Here is a 10,440-nt window from a genome sequence, read left to right as displayed (position 1 = left end):
TGTGTCTAGACACGCCTCTTTTCACAGCGTTTTGAACCAGGATCTGGTCCAAACTTATCGCGTCGCATCTTAAGAAGGTCTCATTTCTGTATTGAATTAAAATATATCTATAGCACAAGTTTATAAGAATACAACAGTACTGATGTGGTCTGGTTTTTTTTTTTTTTTTACAGATGCGGCTGCATCTGGGCGCAGATATGAATGATAAAATTTAGGTTGTGTGTGTTTCGCAGTGTGGACATGTCCACATGTCTCACTACAGAGTGTCGTGCGGTCAGGCAAACTGAAAAACTGAACATATGAGTCAGCCTGAGACTCGACAGATGGACCGACGATAAAGGCTATAAGTCTCTGGTGTAAATTGTATTTGTTCTCGGTTTCGCACTGACCGGTGTAGAAGCGAGATTAAATGGGACCCCTCTCCCATGCAGTGCGCTCAGCATTATCAGCACAAGACAAATGTTGCTCGAGCTGCACTGGCTGCTGCAACATGAACTGACAGTTCCTTTTTAGGTTTCATTGATCGAAGGGGAGCTAAAATAAGACCAGTCTATGAAGGAGATAACTCTGATGGAGAACTGGAGCGCTATTCCATGACAGTGCACAAATCCAATTCAAGAGAGTAGTAGAAATGAAGTAGATTTTTGTCTGCACCTATATGATAACTTTTCAGTCTTAGAAAAGTAGTTAAATCTAGAACCTTTCAGTGTGTGCCTCTGGCAACCCCCTAAATGTTGGATGTATCTACAATAAATCAGGAGCCTGGAAACTTTGACTTAACACTTTCCAATAAATAATCCCAAAACCAGGAACTTGGAGTAAATTAAATTTACAGCCAGAGACTCACAGCCTTTGTCATTGGTCAATATACATAAAATTTAGTCTCACTCAGTCTGACTGACTCTGCAGTAGTTACAATAACAGTGTACAGGTAAAGTTAAAGAACCATGTGCCAACCAGTAATACAGAGGACATTAAATTAAATGAAATAAATGAGAATTAGTGTGCAATAAACTGAGATAAACAGTATATGTGTATAGGTAAACAACATGATGCATGCAATATAATACAGTAGGTAGATTACAGCAAATGCAGATGTGAAGATAACCTAATAAAACCTATTTAGTAAGAAATAAAATATGACTGGATGTGCTTTGTGTATAAAAATTAAAATATTCATTTAAATGGTCTTGTGTTGCAGCCCATAACGAAGTCTTATCACCCTTGAGTTAATTATCTTTCAATAAAAGCACATTAAAAAGTATTTAATTTCTTTTGTATCTTCGCCAGCAATTACTTTTGTTAATTAATTTCGGGTTGACACTGCATGCTTTTAGTTATTTATAGTTACATTTAATGTTTAAAACGTTGGCTTCTGCTATCACATAGTTTGTAGCAGCTATAAACAGTTATTCCTTTCCCAGTCCCTCTATTTTTCTCTCTCCACTGAAACCAGAAAGTGCAAAGACCTCTGTTGTGAAGACCCTTCCAGAGTGGAAAAGACTAAAAGACTCATTGATTAAATCTTTATTGTAGATTATTAAGTAGTATCTGTCATACAAGGCCTGGTGAATGAGCTTTTACTACAAAAAACTATATTAGAACTAATTAATGAATAGTAACCTGCATAAATCTGTCACCGTTGTTCAAGCTGCTGTTATAAAAAAAAAAAGCAACCCTATGGTACATAGATATTCAAAGGTGAGAAATTAATTATAACATGAGTAAAGTAACCCAATTGGCTTTTCTGTGTGCATCTGTCTTAATTTTTGCTCATAAGCCACTTGACTAATTGGTCCATTAACTAGCAGTATCACTAAACAGCCACTACTAGCCTTCCTGTCTACACAGAGTAATGTGATTTTGAATAAGCTATCTCTGCTGTCTTTGGTTTTGAGATTTTTGTCCATCTTAGGACTTCCTCTTAGCTTCAGTTGCCATGGGTTCACTCTTTGACTTCAGGTTGATTGCAGTTGGAAATGCTTTGCAGCAGCGGCAGCGGCAGAAAAGGTCACTCAAAAATATGAAATTGCTGTGAATAAAGGAAGCCTGATAGGAGGTTGATGCACTCAGCTCTCAGCTGCTATATTACTGAGAAGTGCACAGAGAGGTAGCTACAGAATCAGTCCACAGAATAAAATCTACATTTATATTTAATGTAAAACTCTATTACTTAGACTTACAGAAATACAGAGGTGTTTGTCAAATGAAATCTACAGTATGGTGAAAGTCTAAAAACAGCAGTCAGTGTTTATAAATGCAATGTTTTTAGAAATAAAGTATTCATTAATGATTTAATTCATTTATGTCCTCTCTTGAAGCAATGTGTCCTCAGCCATTTTATGAAGACTGCAAATGGATTTTTTTTTGCAGATCTGCACATCTGAGTGCCTTAAGTTTATTCACCACCTTGGGCATTTGGACAAAGATTTTCAGCTTGTCTTGAAATGTTGTGAATCTCAGGGGCTCAAGGTATTGTGTATTCAGCTTTTCTGCATTTTAACTGTGGATCAATAGAAACCACACTGTAGAAAATTGCACAGCACAAAGCAAGCTGTGTCAGCAAAAACAATCTCTCTCACACACATACACACACACACACACACACACACACACACACACACACACACACACACACACACACACACACAGAGAAAGAGAAAGAGAGAAAGAAGAGAGAGAGAGAGAGAGAGAGAGAGAGAGAGAGAGAGAGAGAGAGAGAGAGAGAGAGAGAGAGAGAACACACATATACCACAATGATTACGAGTTAAAAGAGGACATTTTTAACCAATCTTTATTTTGGAAAGTATTGTATAACAGCACACATACATTTACATATAAAGGGAAAGCATCTTTAATAATACCTTGGTGGTGTAGTTAGAGAATTATAGAACGTAGAAGTATACAGTAAATGATAGAAATCCTGGTATTGACATTTAACAAAAACAGCATAATAACTGGGCTGTAGTGCAATCAATACAATTCTTTCACAAATTCATATGTGCACGAAAAGAGAATTGTGCTGCTCTTCACAGTCATTACTGCAAATACTTCATGTCTGATGCATATCTCACTGATGTAGAATCTGTTGTAGTGATTTAGACTTATTTTTACTTCAGATTCTTTTGTCCTTCTTCTGTGAATCACACACTTTACATCACATCATGGTAACAGCTTGATGTTTGCTTCATGTAGCCATTAAGCAGCTGAACATAACCCGGTAGGCTGTAAGTGGTGCAGAATGAAGCCTTTTTTACCAGTTGAGACAATCATCTTTCAGCTTGTGTACTGAATAGATGTTTATGGAGAAGATAGTAAGGATAAATGTGTAGGATAGAACTAAAAAGTTAGAACAGTAAAAAAAAAATGCTTATTATTATTATTATATGTTACGTATATTTTTTATAATCACTACAGAGTAATAAAATAATAATGCATTTATCTCTGGAAGACTGCAAGCCAGTTTAAAAGACTGTCTGTACAAATCTAGAGCCAATAAAAATAAGAGTTTCCTGCTAAAAGTCTAGAGAAGCCAAATTCTTAATCAGCAGCAGCAATGTCTGAGACAGTGGAGACAGATGACCATCCCTGGCCTAATTTCTCTAGTTGCTTTTGTTTTATTAATGTGAACTAAAACCCATGGTGACATTGGCATTTCACAACTCAATATGCAAACATGTGAACATGTACAGGTAAGCCATGAGCTTGCTGGATAAGCTACACTAGCTAGCCAGATCTTTTGATGTTTTACAGTATAAAAGTTCAGAATTAAACCCCAGACGCACTTTCAGTGTTTGGTAGTGATAGCCTGTGTAGGTTGAATACATTTTTTGGAATACTGTTATGGTCAATAGTTTAGCATGATATGTAAGGGGCTTTATTGTTAGATAGATAGCAATGTTACTAGAAACCTTACCTTACCTTACTTCAGCATAGCCGTTAAGTGTGTTGATGGTTGACAAAAGTAATTTGTAGAAGTACTAGATGACACTTTAGTTGCGTTTGAGAAATTGTATTTATCACTATGCATTTGCTCAAGTAAATTATGATTTATTTTATTGTTTTATTATTATTAGAATAGAAGTACTTTTACTAATCTGTGTTTAACTGGTAGAAGTTAATATCAAACAAATATACACCATGAAGACATAAACCAACCAGGCATAACTTTCTGGCCACCGATCAGGCATAACATTTTGACCACCTACCCAATATTGTGTTGGTTCCCCTCTTGAGGCCAAAACAGTAAGACTTACCTACCCTTTGAGCATTAACAGCATTCACTTTTTCAACAATTTGAGCTTCAGGAGCTTTGCTGGATTAGATCACACGGACCAGCCTTTCTCCCCATGTGCATCAATGAGCTTTGGCCGCCCACGTCTCTGTCACCGGTTCACCACTGTTCCTTCCTTGGCCACTTTTGATAAATACTGACCACTGCAGACTGGAAACTGTTGCAGTCTGCCATCACATCAACATGCTTCTAACACATCAACTTTGAGGACAAAATGTTTACTTGCTGCCTAATATATCCCACCCACTAACAGTTGCCATGATTAAGAGATAATCAGTGTTATTTACTTCACCGCTCATAATGTCATAATGTTATGCCTGGTTGGTGTTTAGTCTTCATATGTTGCCTGTTTCTCTGCTTATTCTCTCAACCTCACCCTTTTTATTTGCTGAACACTCACTCTCATTCACCGAAAGACTGTAGGTGAAATCTTTCGGTCTTATCAGTCATGTCACATGCAGAACAGAAGCTCAGTCTCTTTCATTCTTACTGAAAACAAACAAAGGAATAACACATAGGAGTGAATTTGGAATATCAATGCCTTGGTCTGCAGTGAACAGTGTGTGCATACATACTGTAGTTTTTTTAGGTGCCAACAATGTATTTAGGTGAGTGCGCTTTCATCCAATGCTGATATTCGGACAAAGTTAGCCAATGCGTATTGGAAACAAAGTCATTGATTAGCATAGATTGCATTTTTACCACACAAGGTATTAAAGAAATATCTAAAATTAGCATGCAACGTTTTATAACTTTATGCAAAACAAGGAGGCTAATTGATATAACACACACACACACACACACACACACACACACACACACACACACACACACACACACACACACACACACACACACAATATCTCCCTCCCAGTTAAATGCAGTGAAGTGAATAACAGGTTCAGACACCTGCAGTAATTGGTTTCCACTCTTATTTTGGCACCTGGCAACCACCAAGCTCCAAAATGCCTGCTTGTAGAAGAGAGAACTCAGGTGTTAATTAAAGATACCCAGCACAGTGCAGGAAAGCACAAGGGTAACAGCGGACTGCAGTCAGGTCACCTAGAAACTCAAAATTATCTATGCTCTTGGGTAACTTTAGTTGATGTTGAGTCATGTTGTGATGGTTACAGTCTTGTTTGCTTTTCAATGTTTTAATTAACTGAGGCAAATACTGACAGAATGAGTAATGATAGTAGCAGAGTACTCTTACGCTCCTCTGTCTTTAGTACAATTTATGTGTGCCTTAACGAGTTTGCACCTTTTAGAATGATCTAAACTCTTTCATGAGGAACAATTAACCTAGGCAGGAGAATTTACTCTACCCTGTATGTATATATATATATATATATATGTGAGTGTAAACTCTATTCTACTGACTGTAATCTATCCAACATGAGCCTGTGGTCTGAGGGAGAACAATACAGTGATGAATTATTATTTAGAGAAAAAAAGTTTATTCTTAGTTTTTAGTTTATTTTTATACAAAACATGAAGGTATAAGTACAAGAAGATTCAGAATAGAAAAAAGCATCTGTCTTAAATCATGCATCAATGTTATCAGTGAATGAACAGTATGTCAGAAAATATTGCTACAGCACTATTTCAAATTTTTCAAATATTAGCATGCATGATAACTGTAAAACCACAAATTAGATGAAAACTAATACCTGAGAGAGTTCAAGCGAATTAATGAAAATGTAATGCAACATTTACTTAAAATACAAAAACACCTAAATCCTACATCACTCAAAAAAAATGTTTTAAGTAGGAACATCTTATAGCTATAGATACATTTTAGTAGTTTTTTTAAGCTTTAAATTGTATTATACTAGTATCTTTAAATACATTTTATAATAGGAAATTATAAGAAGTCCCAAAAGTCTCCAAAATTAGGGGACTATGTTTGGTAGCACGATGTCAGTTGTGCCTCCATCAGTGGATGTTTGTGAATGTCTGCTTCTCAGGTGGTTTTCATTATTTCCAGAATTTGTTTGAAAACATGTCATGTATTGTGCTTGTCATGTCTCCTGTTAAAGTCCATTACAACATTGCAACAGCTTTCCAATCCATCAAAAAGATTTCACACATAGTTTTTATTTTTTATTTGGGACACCCTGTACATTGATCAGACATCATTTCAGATATTTCCACTTGCTACAGTGCATTAAGTAATGCCCTTAATTATTATTAAGATATCATATTTTACACTGGTTTGAGAGTAGCAGGCTTGGCAGTGTTGCTTTGATTCAAAAACTTCAGTGTTATGACTCGAGTCTATACCGAGGAAACAGTCACAGATTGTACATGATAGGTGCAAGTCTCTAACTGTACACCTACAGCACAAGGTTTCACACAAAGAGATGTGTTTGAGCATGCAATACAGATATAAGTGGAAGTCTGACAGTGTATTTTGTGCAATATTGAACAGGCTACAGTGTGTGGCTGACAAAATATTTTTAGTAATCATCAAATATATATACCTACAAAGCAACCTAAATATACAGTCTTTTGTGTTGTGGATCATATATGAAGTTTTCATTCAATGTAAATAAAAACATATAATTGAACATAAAAAACATCACGAAGTCGAATACACAGTATCTCAGATTAATAATGGAAGGGTGAAATTGTACAGATATACACAAGCTGTTTCAGAAAAAAAAGAAAAAGGAAAAAAGAAGGAAAGCACCAAATGGCTAAATTGTACTGGTCTGTGCTTCCACCCACACATGCCAGCTGAACTTACAATCTGTTTAAGAAGTCATTTTTTATAATTCTACTTGCATATAGGTGAATCATTTTAAGGGGCTCCAGTAGAATAGAAAAATTGCATGCATTTTTACATGTGATTAAAATTGATTATTAGTTTATATAAACAATATATGATTAGGTAAAAATTCTGCACATGTGACTTTGTGTAAACACTTGTGTAGACAAAATGTAAATAACATGTGATCACCTGTGAAAAAGAACCACTGATTTACAAAAGTCCTATCTGAGAAATTAAACCAGTCGCTCTATGTGTACATTGTTTGTGAAAATAAAAGAGCATGACCTAAATGTTAGAATATGATCATTCTCATATTAAGTCTCTGACTTTTCTTTACATTGTAAATTGTATTTAAGTGTAACAGTGACTTATAAAGAAGCACAAAATTTGTAATCTTGTCATCAGAACAAAAAAAAAAGTAAGCCAGTTGTTAATATTTTCTCTTCATTATACAGTCATTGTCTAGTCACTTTCTCTTATTACGTTAGATAAAAAGTACTGGCAGATTTTGTAACATAAAGCCTTTTCAGAAGCCAAATCTCATTAGGCACATATTATCTGACAATTTCAAATGGTATTTCTGAGGTTAGTCCTATAGTGCATCTGCTGTTCATTGGAATGAACGAATTAGTAAATGAGCACGATTATCTGTGATTGCATGCAAATTGATTCACTGATGTCAGGATTACACCACATCTGTTATCATTTTAATCATAAAAGGTTTCCTTTTTATCTTCAGCAAGGTTTTGATTCTGGACATAGAATTGTTTGTGTCGTTTTGCAGATCCTTCACCTCATTCTGCCGCATTTTTAAACAGCAAATTCTCTCATGCTAAAAACAGTCTCCCCTGTGCTCATTTGCTTATTTTCTCACAGTGTTTACATCTCCAGGGAGTGCAGTAAGGGTTTATGGCCGCATTCGCAATCTTCCCTCAAATCCCTGTGTGGTACCGCATTCCTCCTTTGCCTGTACACAAAATTGACCTTGACACAAAAGGGGAAAACCTCCATAGGGTTCTGACAAAGGAAACAATGACTGGCTTTGTTGAACTAAAAATAGGTAACAGAAGTTTTCCAGTAGAGATGCCATGAGACCTCGTGTAAAATGGCCTCAGAGACAGTTGGCGATGAGGATAAGCTTGCTCCCTGCCGAGACTAGATAATGTGGTAAATCCAGGCAGGTTGTACACTGGGCTTTGGGTGAATGCATATTTATAGACCAGCAAATGAGCAAAACTGTCAGTACTTGATTGTGTGGAATTTCTCCTGGCTTGTACTATGAATTAGGATCTTGCAGAACTTGGATTTGGTGTAATTTATAATCAAAACAAACACAAGCATAAATGTAGAGTGGCTGTTTCCGTGGCTGTATCTATTTATGTGCTTCAAATAGTTATATCTGCATTTGGACTTGTAGTCTAAATTGGATTTTGTTATATTTTAATTAAATATGGAAACTCTAAAATAAAAGACACAGCTAGAAATAACAGTATAGCAAAAAATACAATCAAAATAGTAGCCTAATTTAAACATTTAATTTGAATGACCCTGACCAAATAAACACATCTCACAGCTTCTTTTATTCAAGTTAAAAATAAGTATCTTTCTTAGTCCAGCAAAATTCATATTTCACTGCTCACTCAATTTAAAAGCTAAAAACTATTTAAAAAAATACATAATAGTAATAATAATAATAATAATGTGTACCTCCAAATAATGGATTTGAATTCTGAATATATTCCTAATATACAGTGATCAAATATATATGATATAAATATAATTACTTCATATTTTTACATTGCAGCAATTCTTCATGATAAATGCTAGTTAAAAGAAATAGCTAGTTTAAGGAATTTTAAGGAAACCGTCTAGAGGGATTTTGCACCATCTTGCACAACCTGGCATAGTTCTTTTGGAGACATTTATTATTATAACATTTATCAATTATGTTTTTTTTTAAATTATTATTTGAAAACTGATCTATTGCTTAATATCCTCTTTTCCTAAACAGCTGCTTGTTAATTTTTCTTTTTTATTCCACTGGTCTTTTCCGGTGACACAAAAATGTTAAAGACATTTAAAAGTTGAAGATATGTTGAAGAAATAAACATTTTTGACAGTATTTATAAAATATTTTATATAGAGTGTCTTAGACATAATCTTTTTCATGAAAGAGAATCACTACATACACTAAGAAATCCTAACCCATAGTTGAACCCGTCAGAGGAAACTTTAGCAATAGAGCCAAGATTTAGATAAGTATCAGAGAATATGATCAGACACAACATAAAACTGACAAAAGGCAGGCATGAAGCTAAAGATAAAAGTCATGCAAGTCCATTGTGTCAGAGTTCATTTTATGATCTGTTATCTAGCAAGATGATATTATAAAAACCACTGAAATTGATGCTGGCTGTGACCTCATAAAAAAGGAATAATGTAGAGTACTTGGAATAAAGACATTCTCCTGTTCCCTATTATGAGAAAAAAGCCTCCAAAACAAACTGCACAAAAAGCGTGCAAGACGCATAGTTTCTATAATAAAATCTGATTTATGAAAACCTATTTGCTCTATTACACTTACTGGCAAATGTTTTGCTCTAGGTGCGTACTAAAACCTGCCAAAATAGAAAACTCTAACTGAAGAGCAGTTCCACGTAATGGGAGTAGGTCAATATTTACCATCCGCTGACTGCATTTTTGTAAAAACAAGCTGCAAAAATGTAATGATGAGATTACACGAACATATTTGCTAAAGCAAAAAGGACTTATAAAGCTGGTAACAATACTTCTCATTCTGTGTTAACATACATTAAATTACATTACAAACAATAATCAATTAGGTGTTAATCTGAGCTTCATGCTTTTTTTTTTTTTGAGTAGCTTTTTTCCCCCAAATACAAAACTGTTCTTAATGTCACTGTTTTCATACTCGATTTTACAGTGGTAAGGCCATCAAGCTGGCATTTAGCAAACAGCCCACGAGCATCTAAGCAGATCTGGCCTACACTTTCCCAATGAGATTACTTAACAAGCTGGCACTTAAATTTAAATTTGACGTGATTTTCTCACTATAACTTTACTTTAAGCAAACATGATATTCCTGTCAGCTTTCCATTGTATAAATATGCTGCTAATCACAGTAACTAGCATAAATACGATTTACTCAGAGGACTCTGCGCCCTCTAGTGGAAAACAAACCCACATCAACTTAGGCTTACACCAGGACAATACACTGTGAATGGATTTACAGAACCTGATTTGCACCTAAAATTGGCCTGAATGAAAACTAATTTAGTGTGCCAATTTCTGTGATGCTACTGAAAATTATGAATAGTTGCTCATGTACTAAGCTGCTGAGGCATCTTTGCTC

The sequence above is a fragment of the Silurus aristotelis genome, assembly GCF_946808225.1.
Source record: "Silurus aristotelis genome assembly, chromosome: 14".
NCBI classification, from domain to species: domain Eukaryota; kingdom Metazoa; phylum Chordata; class Actinopteri; order Siluriformes; family Siluridae; genus Silurus; species Silurus aristotelis.
This window is presented reverse-complemented; position numbering follows the sequence as displayed.